This window comes from Pectinophora gossypiella, chromosome 1 (genome assembly GCF_024362695.1).
Source record: "Pectinophora gossypiella chromosome 1, ilPecGoss1.1, whole genome shotgun sequence".
Lineage (NCBI taxonomy): Eukaryota > Metazoa > Arthropoda > Insecta > Lepidoptera > Gelechiidae > Pectinophora > Pectinophora gossypiella.
The window spans coordinates 1829815-1842224 of NC_065404.1; the positions used below are offsets into that span (position 1 = coordinate 1829815).

The following is a 12410-nucleotide window of genomic DNA, read 5'->3' on the forward strand; positions in this document are numbered from 1 at the left end:
ACATATTTATGAATTTTAATAAAGTAAAAGAAATTATAAATGCGAAATTCTATCACGTTTTTCTATGACGTCACAGGTTGCTTTTAGTGGATTTGACATTTAGTAAAAGTAACTGATTTGACTAGTTAGAAATTACCCTAACCTCTAAAACTTTATTAGCTTATTGTAATATACTTTTACTTAGGATGCTTTGTGCATTACTATTGTAAGAGTTCTATTAAAATAAATGTATAGATTTGTATAGCATTCGATCGTATTTAGAAAAAGTCACAAGTCGGGTTCTCTGTTCACTTTGTGACTAAAGTAAATACATACTAAAAGACATTCCAAAACTAGAACGGTACTCGGCAACGTTTCTTGGCAGCTATTGGACTATAAATCTATATAAACGTAAATAGATGCAGCACTCGGCGACTGCATAAAACTGAGGCTCAAAACGGGCAATAACAATAAGTTAGGACTTAAGTCCTCTTTACATGTCGCGACCCTAACGGACTTATTAACAGCTGTATTCATTTAATAATAGCTTAATAAACTACTACACACTACTGCGTCATATCACATCATAGAAGGAAAGAGAGGAAGGGGAAAACCAAGAAGAGCTTACATGGAACAGATTAAAGAAAAGGTTAACGTCGTGTCTTATAGGGAAGTCAAGGAATAGGCCTTTGATAGACTGGAATGGAAAATGGTACACCGATAAAAGCGTGGCTCTTAAATTGATGCGATCAGATCCAGGACGTTTTAAAGAAAGGTCAGGTCAAAACTGGCGAGTGTGCATGATGTATGAGAGTGGAAGAAGCGAAAGTGGTGTCGGGTCGTAGTATGTGGAACTCCATGGTCTCTGCCTACCCCAGCGGGAAATAGGCGTGACCTGATGTGTTTGTATAAAGACAAATTGACATACTTATCAATTTTATTTACAGAGAAATATTTTGTAGCTGTTGTAGGCTTTATCATGATTAACCACAACATGCAGGGCAATGCAGGACGGAAGGGGCAAGTCACAGGGACTGTAACCTGGAACCTTACAGAGGGCAGCAGTAACTGTCAGTACTATTCAGAGGCGGAGGACAGAAGTCCTAGTATAGCTATGTAATAGACTATTCTGGGCGCCATCCCACTTGCGTCAGACAGAGTACTGCGGGGCGGAAGGCAAGAGGGAAATCACTGCCCTATTTTTCCCTAAAAAAGTAGCATGGAAAATGCTGCACCGACAAGAGCGTGGCTCTTAAATTGATGATGATGAACCACAACATAAGCACACGACTATATGTCAAATGGGGTAGTCAGAGGTACATCCATAGAAAGATGAACTAACCCACACCTCACCGAGCTTTCAGTTAGGCCAACGTAATAGTTGGAGAGCCACATCGCTGTCTATAATGGTCGAGTTAACTTTGTTAGTGAAAACTGCACTTAAGATAAACAATATGCGGAATAAAACTATTGACTTGAATTAGCAGTGTTACAATTTTACTTATTTTCATAAAGGCTTGTACATACCATGCCACCAAGCTTGATGCCGGGCAACCCTTGTAAAACCGCCGGTTTTAAGAGGTGCAAGGTAAATTCGGTCCGGTCATTCAAGTATCTGTATTCTATGTGAATTCGATTCAGGAAACTCTGAGTCATGTGTCGGTCATTCACGAAAATTCTTCCAAAAATCTTTGTAGTTCAGTCGCATCTTGTAAATTAAATGTCCTCTCAGACCTGCCTTACGACGGGCGTTGGTTTTGTATTTCCCATTATGAGTTCAAAGCGTCTTACTTTCATAAATATGGCGACTTAGCGCGCCCTCTATGTCTCGTGGTGATTTACAAAGCGGCCCATGTAGCCCCGGGTTTACGATTGCGAACATTAACAGGCATATTATATCTTTAAGTAAATACTTCCAATTTAAAAACGTTTGAAGGGAATGTTAAGTTGGTTTGGACACATCAAGCGATTGGATATCTACAAACGTACTGATATACTTAAGTAGGTATACGTATTTGAAAATATTGCAGAGATAATCAAAATATACTGAAGTTAAGCCAAGTCGGGCGCGGTTAGTACTTGGATGGTCTTACTTTGTGTCTTCATTTAAAAGGTCGCGTAATGCACAATATTTTAATAGTTATTTGATGCGATGATATACCACAATTTCGTTAGTACTACCGCCAACGTTCATACCACGTTGAACACACCGGTTCTCGTCCGATCACCGAAGTTAAGCAACGTCGGGCGCGGTTAGTACTTGGATGGGTGACCGCCTGGGAATACCGCGTAATGTTGGCTTTTGCATTTTTTGCACAATGTTTCGGTGTTAAAAAAGTAGATTTGTATTTTTTTTCATTTCCATAATATGTTATTTTCCCTTGATTTGTATTACTTACAATTCGCAAATGAAACTAAAAAATATTGTTTATAAAAAAACCTTTTTGCAAAACTAGTGTGACAAAAATTAAATTTTAATAATAACATGTCACTTACTACTTTTTCATTACTACTACCGCCGTCTTTATCGTGTCGTTATTTGAAAAGTCGCGTTATGATCAATATTTGATGCGATGGTATACCACAATTTCGTTACTACTACCGCCAACGTTCATACCACGTTGAACACACCGGTTCTCGTCCGATCACCGAAGTTAAGCAACGTCGGGCGCGGTTAGTACTTGGATGGGTGACCGCCTGGGAATACCGCGTAATGTTGGCTTTTTGCATTTTTTGCACAATGTTTCGGTGTTAAAAAAGTAGTTTTGTAATTTTTTTCATTTCCATAATATGTTATTTTCCCTTGATTTGTAATACTTACAATTCACAAATGAAACTAAAAATTTTGTTGTTATTGTTTGAACTTTTTGCAAAACGAGTGTGACAAAAATTAAATAATAACCATGTCACTTCACTACTTTTTCATTACCCTTACTGCCATCTTTACTTTGGGTCTTCATTTAAAAGGTTGCGTTATGCACAATATTTTAATAGTTATTTGATGCGATGGAATACTACGTAGTCGGTCCCAAAGTTCTGTCATATATGAAAATAGTGATAAAATAAAAAGTACCAATAAGTTTATAAAACTTTATATATCAATTTAAAGTATATTTATTAAGAAATGAAAATAACTTAAAATTATTCGAAATGACCTCCCTTGTTTTTAATAACTTCCCTCAAACGCCGCGGCCAGTCATCTATCGCAGCACGCACCATATTCATGTCTATTTCAGCGACGGCTTTAATTATGGCTGACTTCAGGCTCGCCAAATTTTTGTGGGGTTTAGCACAGACCTTGTTCTCTAAGACCTGCCAAATTTTATAATCCAGAGGATTAAGGTCCGGACTGGAGGAAGGCCAATCTTCGTGTCTAATAAAGTCAATTTTTTGATGGTCGAACCAGGCTTGAGTAGTTTTGGCTTTGTGTGCAGGCGCAGAATCCTGCTGGAACACGAAATGATGTCCTGAAAATAGAGTGTTGGGCAGATCTTTGACAAGCCGATTCAAAACCGTCTCTTGGTACACTTTTGCACTGGTTTTGACACCTTTTTCGCAGAAATGAACCTCCGTTGGCCCATAGTAAGAGACACCTAACCAGAACATCACTGAAGATGGATGATGCCCATGTTGAACCCGCGGAACTTTTTTTCCTGCTTCTTCAGAGTTCTCTGCGTACACTCTATCGTTTTGGTTATTGTACTTTTCTTCTATATCAAAAATTTTTTCGTCTGTAAAAAGTATGTCACGGTGTCGGTTTCTCGCGTACCGTTTTAATAACAACCGGGATCTTTTGAGTCTAATTGCTTTCAGGCGGGAATTAAGTAAGTGTCCACTCTTTTTCTTGTATGCTCGCAACTTAAGGTCTTCGTTTAAAACCTTTTTGACTGTTTTTCTACTGACCCCCATCTGCAAAGCCATCAGTTTCTGTTTTCGGACAGGATTTCTTCGTATGCGCGCCTTTATCGCTTTGATCACTGCTGGTGTTCTTGCGGAGCGAGGCCGGCCAGTTCTTTTCTTGTCCTCAACACTTGAGACTTCATTATGCCTATTTATGGTACGATACCGTGTTAAAAAAGTAGATTTGTATTTTTTTTCATTTCCATAATATGTTATTTTCCCTTGATTTGTATTACTTACAATTCGCAAATAAAACTTAAAAAAATGTTGTTTATAAAAAAAAACTTTTTGCAAAACTAGTGTGACAAAAATTAAATAATAACATGTCACTTACTACTTTTTCATTACCCCTACCACCATTTTTATTTTGTGTCTTCATTTAAAAAGTCGCGTTATGTACAATATTTTAATAGTCATTTGATGCGATGGTATACCACAATTTCGTAACTGCTACCGCCAACGTTCATACCACGTTGAACACACCGGTTCTCGTCCGATCACCGAAGTTAAGCAACGTCGGGCGCGGTTAGTACTTGGATGGGTGACCGCCTGGGAATACCGCGTAATGTTGGCTTTTTGCATTTTTTGCACATGTTTCGGTGTTAAAAAAGTAGTTTTGTAATTTTTTCCATTTCCATAATATGTTATTTTCCCTTGATTTGTAATACTTACAATTCACAAATGAAACTAAAAATTTTGTTGTTATTGTTTGAACTTTTTGCAAAACGAGTGTGACAAAAATTAAATAATAACCATGTCACTTCACTACTTTTTCATTACCCTTACTGCCATCTTTACTTTGGGTCTTCATTTAAAAGGTTGCGTTATGCACAATATTTTAATAGTTATTTGATGCGATGGTATACTACAATTTCGTTATTGTTACCGCCAACGTTCATACCACGTTGAACACACCGGTTCTCGTCCGATCACCGAAGTTAAGCAACGTCGGGCGCGGTTAGTACTTGGATGGGTGACCGCCTGGGAATACCGCGTAATGTTGGCTTTTGCATTTTTTGCACAATGTTTCGGTGTTAAAAAAGTAGATTTGTAATTTTTTTCATTTCCATAATATGTTATTTTCCCTTGATTTGTAATACTTACAATTCACAAATGAAACTAAAAATTTTGTTGTTATTGTTTGAACTTTTTGCAAAACGAGTGTGACAAAAATTAAATAATAACCATGTCACTTCACTACTTTTTCATTACCCTTACTGCCATCTTTACTTTGTGTCTTCATTTAAAAGGTTGCGTTATGCACAATATTTTAATAGTTATTTAATGCGATGGTATACTACAATTTCGTTATTGTTACCGCCAACGTTCATACCACGTTGAACACACCGGTTCTCGTCCGATCACCGAAGTTAAGCAACGTCGGGCGCGGTTAGTACTTGGATGGGTGACCGCCTGGGAATACCGCGTAATGTTGGCTTTTGCATTTTTTGCACAATGTTTCGGTGTTAAAAAAGTAGTTTTGTAATTTTTTTCATTTCCATAATATGTTATTTTCCCTTGATTTGTAATACTTACAATTCGCAAATAAAACTTAAAAAAATGTTGTTTATAAAAAAAAACTTTTTGCAAAACTAGTGTGACAAAAATTAAATAATAACATGTCACTTACTACTTTTTCATTACCCTTACCACCATTTTTATTTTGTGTCTTCATTTAAAAAGTCGCGTTATGTACAATATTTTAAAAGTCATTGATGCGATGGTATACTACAATTTCGTTATTGTTACCGCCAACGTTCATACCACGTTGAACACACCGGTTCTCGTCCGATCACCGAAGTTAAGCAACGTCGGGCGCGGTTAGTACTTGGATGGGTGACCGCCTGGGAATACCGCGTAATGTTGGCTTTTGCATTTTTTGCACAATGTTTCGGTGTTAAAAAAGTAGATTTGTAATTTTTTTCATTTCCATAATATGTTATTTTCTCTTGATTTGTAATACTTACAATTCACAAATGAAACTAAAAATTTTATTGTTATTGTTTTTGCATTTTTTTGCACAATGTTTCGGTGTTAAAAAAGTAGTTTTGTAAGTTTTTTCATTTCCATAATATGTTATTTTCCCTTGATTTGTAATACTTACAATTCACAAATGAAACTAAAAATTTTGTTGTTATTGTTTGAACTTTTTGCAAAACGAGTGTGACAAAAATTAAATAATAACCATGTCACTTCACTACTTTTTCATTACCCTTACTGCCATCTTTACTTTGTGTATTCATTTAAAAGGTCGCGTTATGCACAATATTTTAATAGTTATTTGATGAGATGGTATACTACAATTTCGTTACTGTTAACGCCAACGTTCATACCACGTTGAACACACCGGTTCTCGTCCGATCACCGAAGTTAAGTAACGTCGGGCGCGGTTAGTACTTGGATGGGTGACCGCCTGGGAATACCGCGTAATGTTGGCTTTTGCATTTTTTACACAATGTTTTGGTGTTAAAAAAGTAGTTTTGTAATTTTTTTCTCTTCTATATGTTATTTTCCCTTGATTTGTATTACTTACAATTCGCAAATAAAACTTAAAAAAATGTTGTTTATAAAAAAAACTTTTTGCAAAACTAGTGTGACAAAAATTAAATAATAACATGTCACTTTACTACTTTTTCATTACCCCTATCACCATTTTAATTTTGTGTTTTCATTTAAAAAGTCGCGTTATGTACAATATTTTAATAGTTATTTGATGCGATGTTATACCACAATTTCGTTATTACTACCGCCAACGTTCATACCACGTTGAACACACCGGTTCTCGTCCGATCACCGAAGTTAAGCAACGTCGGGCGCGGTTAGTACTTGGATGGGTGACCGCCTGGGAATACCGCGTAATGTTGGCTTTTTGCATTTTTTTGACAATGTTTTGGTTTTAATGAAGTAGATTTGTATTTTTTTTTCATTTCTGTATGTTATTTTCCCTTGTTTTGTATTACTTACAATACGCAAATTAAAATAAAAAAAATGTTGTTTATAAAAAAAAAACTTTTTGCAGAACTAGTGTGACAAAAATTTAATAATAACATGTCACTTCACTACTTTTTCATTACCCTTACTGCCATCTTTACTAGGTCGTGTTATGCACAATATTTTAATAGTTATTTGATGCGATGGTATACTACAATTTCGTATCTGCTACTGCCAACTTTGTTGTTTTTAAAAGTACCTACTTAGTGTTATTGAGATACGTACGGTAATTAGAGTAAATAATTATTTCCTTGATTCGAATTACCTATTACCTACAATATAATTCAGAAACTAAATTTTAAATGAAACCAGTTTGTACCTACCTAGTTAATATGAAATATTTTTTTTCTTTCGTAAAACTAGTGTTCAGTATCATATTCATATTCATTTATTCGTAATAGATCGTATTACATGTCATAATGTCGTATATAATCTAGGCTACATTCTACTAGTAGAATAATTCATTTGGTATCATTAATTACACATTAAAAACAAATTAAAATAATAATAATCATAAAATGAATACAACAGCGTAATAAAGAAGTCATTCTTAAGTATTAAAATAAAATCATGAGTTAAATGAAATGAATTTGTTATAACTATAGAACGTGTGCTCCAGAAGCCAGCGTTTGAGTCGAGACTTAAAACAGGGCAATGACGGTGCGTCAGTGATATGTGTCGGTAGTTTGTTGTACACCTCCGGACCCATGACGTGGGTCAGCCGATCAGACTTGGCAAGTCTGTGTTGAACACCTCTCAGCCTATTACAGTTCCGCAGGTTACGTCCATGAACATCCTTCGATGTTGTGTACTCGTCCAGGTTACAGCGAACGTAAGTAGCTACCTGCATCACAACTATGGAGGGAAATGTGAGGATACCAAGGGATTTAAACGACGTCTTTGCAGACATATCTTGTGGACGTATCTAGGAGATTAAAATGTCACTTCACTACTGTTTCAGTGGTGTAAAAACTGCATTAAAAAGTAAGTTACCTAGGTACTTAATCATTCAATCCATCAAGTACCTAACTAAAGAATAGATGTAACAAACTTTTTTTTCTAATAAAAAATAATAGCTTAGTGCTCTAAGGTAGGATCAATGTACCGGTTTGCGGTCATTGTGTGTTTACGGCCGGTTCGATCGAAGACAGACCTACCAAAGATACTAAAATTAGAATCGTTCCGTCACGCTCTTACACGCCAACTTAGGTTTTATAAAAAGTAGGATAGCACTATGATTTGGGTCTTTTCAAACTGGCTGGTTAATATCGACTATGCGGCTCGGCGGCCGGCGCCATGTTACATTCTCTTTCATTTTATCACTCGCGCTGACTGTGTGTAGATGGTCGCCTGCAGTATTATACTTACAAAAATAGTGAACACATCGCTTTCGAAGTGAGTATTAATAATTATTTTCTACTTTAACTACTCAGATGTGTTTTTTTTTGGTTTAAAAATACTTAAAAACATGTTAATCGCAAACCGATAATAAATGGATTTTATAGATATTTCTGTTTACGGCCGGGCGGTCGGTGACTGACGCCCTGATTGTTTAAGTACGTTTGCCGTCCTTGTTACTCATATGGCAATTGAAGTCATGGTTACGAAATAGATTTGTAATATTCTTGCGCGTCTGGTATGCTTATACTTAAGAACCAGCATAATATACTTATACTTAAATATCTTCCAAAAATATATCGATGTGGTCGCAATTTAACGGCCGTATTTTTTTACCAAACACCTAATAAGTGTATATGAATTTTATATGGCCGCAAACTAACTTGATGAAGTTAATTTATGTATACTTCGAAAATTTGAAATTTTTGAAACACTAAATTTACGCATAATTTTACAGATGTCCTCCAAAGTACCAAAAAAAAAGAAAACATGTAATTATTCTCCGCAAGCTCTCCAACTAGCCTTAAAGGAGATAAGAGAAGGCGGGAAAGGAATAAGGGAGACGTGTAGGAAATATAATATTCCCAGAACCACAATCCAGGACAGGATCATAGGCAGAAAACCTGACGAGATAAAAAATAGAGGACCCGAGCCTATTTTAGGGGCGGGCGGAGAACAGAAAGTTGTCGAATGGCTTATAAATATGACGAAACGTGGCTTTCTAGTCAAAAAAGAAGAACTATTAGACAATGTTCAAAAAATTCTAAAAGATATGGAAAAAACAAATCCTTTTAAAGATGACCGTCCCGGACAAACGTGGTACAACAATTTCATGAAGAGACATCCAGAATTGTCCCTGCTATGGGTTGAAGGAATAAAAAAGGCAAGAGTAAGAGTAACTGAAGAGTCTATCAGGTTGTGGTTTCAAGACCTAAAGAATTTCCTGATAGATGAGGAACTACTGCAAATTTTAGGACACTCTGACAGAATTTTTAACGCTGCCGAAGGTGGTTTCTCGTTGTGTTCTAAAACTGGCGAAGTTACTGGTCCCGAGGACTACCAGACGGAAGCTGAAACTGTAAAAGAGACTTTGACTGTTTTAATTACATTTAACGCCAGCGGACAAACCTGTCCTCCTCTGGTGGTATACCCCTATAACCGACTACCAGTAGCCGTTAATGACAGCATGCCGCCAGACTGGTGCCTTGGCGGGAGTGGAACTGGTTGCATGAAGAGTGATATCTTCATTGAATACATTACAAACGACTTCAATCGTTGGCTTGAGGACAATAATATTCAAAAGCCAGTATTGCTGCTAGTTGACGGTAACAAGTCACACAATTTGTCAGTGATATTAAGCTCTATGTGTGAAAAACTAGGTATAATATTGTACGCTCTCCCTCCGAAAACTACCCCTGCCGAAATAAGCTTTTTTGGTCCTTTAAAATGCCATTGGGGAAGTTTGGTTCGTGAATTTCTATCGAAGCCTGAAAGTGTTGATGAATCCGTCACGAAAACAAACTTCTGCCACTTACTTCGTGATATAATAGAGAACTCTCAAATGCCCGTTAACATGATTAATGGGTTCAGAAAATGTGGGCTTTTCCCTTTTGATCCAAATGCGGTAGACTACACAAATTGTGCTCAACACACAGTGGAGAAAATAAATCCGCCACGGTGTCGTCAGGAAGAAACCAGTATAACCAATGCAGATCTTTACTCCACACGCAAAGTCTTACACCATTTGAAACCTGCATTTGAAGCTAAAAAAGTAGACGTAAAACTCATACTAAAAGAAGTTGAAAAATTAATACAAAATAATCAGACATAGAACAAAAGATACTTATTTGTAGAAATTCAAGAGATGACTGACTTGCAACCGTAAATTTCCACCAAATTCAAAATTTAAGACTATGTCACCGATGGGTACAAAAATAAAATTTGAGCAATGTAAAAACATTACGCGGTATTCCCAGGCGGTCACCCATCCAAGTACTAACCGCGCCCGACGTTGCTTAACTTCGGTGATCGGACGAGAACCGGTGTGTTCAAGGTGGTATGAACGTTGGCAATAACATTTTGAAAATTGTGATACACACAAAATACAAATATTTACCTATTTATTATTTTGTAAAGACAACTCAACTACCTATATTGATTTAAATATACCTAATAAATATTATAATAAATAATTTTGCTGGATAGAGCTCGCACAGAACCGGGATACTTGGAAAAATATGGGGGAGGCCTTTGCTCAGCAGTGGGATCATATAGGCTAGTAATAATAATAATAAATAATAATTTTGCGGCCTAGTGATACATTTCATCTACTGTTACTTCACTACTAACATATTACTACCACTACCCTACTCTATCATCTACCAGTGAGACCACTGAGACTCGTATAAGTTTTGATTTTAAAAAAAGTATTTTTGGCATTTTTTTAAATTTACTTTCTAAAAATGACTTTGTTATATCACTCTAGCGACATCTAGTAATTTTTTTTGTAACTTTACCAAGTCATCTGACGTACAGTCGAAGAACTACGTGGAATGCTAGTCAACGTAGTCAGGTTAGTTAGTTGCGTGGAGTACTACATGGTGTGGTAAAAAAATGTATTGACACTAACTCACAGATGGCGCTGCGTACTAAAACTACTGAACTTTCTATAACTTTGCACAGATGGCGCTAGGGTGTATGAATAAGCACTTAGTTTATTACTATTAGGTTGGTTGGTACTACTTCAACATTGTGGTAGGTACCTATAGTTATTGGGTTAGTTCTAAAGGCACTGTATTGTTTATGAAAATATGAGTGTACCAAAAATTGTATAGGTAACAATAATAAAATTATGTCACTCACTTCACTACTTTATCACTTTTGCCATCACAACTATACATTTTAGTACTTAACTACATTTACACTAGACTAGGTGGGTACTAGGTTCTTTTTCATTACCACTATCGCCACTGTTATTTTATGTCTTCCGTAAAAAGGTCGTCGTACCTATGCACTGTTATGCACATACTTATAACCTGGGGTCCTTTAAATCACGGGTGAATAGGTAGGCAATTTCTGGGTAAGCTCGTTCCAACGTCGATCTCTTCTTCTCCTCGTGTAAGAACGAAGTCAAGAGGAAACTCAATTTAAAAAAAACTTACGCATTGTTTTAATTACTTACAAGTAAATCAAGAAAAAAAAAACAAAACTACTTTTTTAAAATCAAAACATTCTGCAAAATAAAAAAGCCAACATTACGCGGTATTCCCAGGCGGTCACCCATCCAAGTACTAACCGCGCCCGACGTTGCTTAACTTCGGTGATCGGACGAGAACCGGTGTGTTCAACGTGGTATGAACGTTGGCGGTAACAGTAACGAAATTGTAGTATACCATCGCATCAATTAACTATTAAAATATTGTGCATAACGCGACCTTTTAAATGAAGACACAAAGTAAAGATGGCAGTTAGGGTAATGAAAAAGTAGTGAAGTGACATGGTTATTATTTAATTTTTGTCACACTCGTTTTGTAAAAAGTTCAAACAACAACAAAAAAATTTTTAGTTTCATTTGCGAATTGTAAGTAATACAAATCAAGGGAAAATAACATAAGTATAGAAATAAAAAAAAAATACAAAACTATTTTTTTAAAACCAAAACATTGTGCAAAATAATGCAAAAAGCCAACATTACGCGGTATTCCCAGGCGGTCACCCATCCAAGTACTAACCGCGCCCGACGTTGCTTAACTTCGGTGATCGGACGAGAACCGGTGTGTTCAACGTGGTATGAACGTTGGCGGCAGAATAGATAAAATTGTGGTATACCATCGCATCAAATTACTATTGAAATATTATAAAGATAACCTTTCATAATGCATAACTACACGACCTTTTTAATAAAGATATAAAATAACGATGGCGGTACTGATAATGACAAAGTAGTGGAGTCACATTTTACTACAAAATTTTTGTCACACTACTTTTGCAAAAAGTTTTTTTTAAATAAAATATTTAGTTTCATTTGTGAATTGTAAGTAATACAAATCAAGGGAAAATAACATAAGTATAGAAATAAAAAAATCAAAGCAATGAATCGTAATACTTAGGTATTTTAATAGTTACTCGATGTTGTGGTATAG

At 36.1% G+C, this 12410-nt stretch overlaps 11 non-coding genes across 11 annotated transcripts; 8 read left to right on the forward strand and 3 right to left on the reverse strand.

Moving 5' to 3' along the window:
• The first annotated feature begins 2161 nt into the window (after positions 1–2161).
• On the forward strand, positions 2162–2280 carry LOC126371332 (5S ribosomal RNA). The gene has a single exon (XR_007566988.1). It is a non-coding gene; the product is annotated as a 5S ribosomal RNA (ribosomal RNA).
• A 302-nt stretch (positions 2281–2582) lies between these two features.
• On the forward strand, positions 2583–2701 carry LOC126371412 (5S ribosomal RNA). The gene has a single exon (XR_007567038.1). It is a non-coding gene; the product is annotated as a 5S ribosomal RNA (ribosomal RNA).
• A 1633-nt stretch (positions 2702–4334) lies between these two features.
• On the forward strand, positions 4335–4453 carry LOC126371437 (5S ribosomal RNA). The gene has a single exon (XR_007567044.1). It is a non-coding gene; the product is annotated as a 5S ribosomal RNA (ribosomal RNA).
• A 313-nt stretch (positions 4454–4766) lies between these two features.
• Positions 4767–4885, forward strand: LOC126371441 (5S ribosomal RNA). Its single transcript, XR_007567045.1, has one exon. It is a non-coding gene; the product is annotated as a 5S ribosomal RNA (ribosomal RNA).
• A 313-nt stretch (positions 4886–5198) lies between these two features.
• Positions 5199–5317, forward strand: LOC126371444 (5S ribosomal RNA). The gene has a single exon (XR_007567046.1). It is a non-coding gene; the product is annotated as a 5S ribosomal RNA (ribosomal RNA).
• A 312-nt stretch (positions 5318–5629) lies between these two features.
• Positions 5630–5748, forward strand: LOC126371340 (5S ribosomal RNA). The gene has a single exon (XR_007566989.1). It is a non-coding gene; the product is annotated as a 5S ribosomal RNA (ribosomal RNA).
• A 450-nt stretch (positions 5749–6198) lies between these two features.
• LOC126371378 (5S ribosomal RNA) lies at positions 6199–6317 on the forward strand. The gene has a single exon (XR_007567007.1). It is a non-coding gene; the product is annotated as a 5S ribosomal RNA (ribosomal RNA).
• Positions 6318–6627: 310 nt separating this feature from the next.
• LOC126371347 (5S ribosomal RNA) lies at positions 6628–6746 on the forward strand. Its single transcript, XR_007566990.1, has one exon. It is a non-coding gene; the product is annotated as a 5S ribosomal RNA (ribosomal RNA).
• A 3473-nt stretch (positions 6747–10219) lies between these two features.
• LOC126371388 (5S ribosomal RNA) lies at positions 10220–10338 on the reverse strand. The gene has a single exon (XR_007567019.1). It is a non-coding gene; the product is annotated as a 5S ribosomal RNA (ribosomal RNA).
• Positions 10339–11514: 1176 nt separating this feature from the next.
• LOC126371354 (5S ribosomal RNA) lies at positions 11515–11633 on the reverse strand. Its single transcript, XR_007566991.1, has one exon. It is a non-coding gene; the product is annotated as a 5S ribosomal RNA (ribosomal RNA).
• A 317-nt stretch (positions 11634–11950) lies between these two features.
• LOC126371360 (5S ribosomal RNA) lies at positions 11951–12069 on the reverse strand. The gene has a single exon (XR_007566992.1). It is a non-coding gene; the product is annotated as a 5S ribosomal RNA (ribosomal RNA).
• Between the last annotated feature and the right edge of the window lie 341 nt (positions 12070–12410).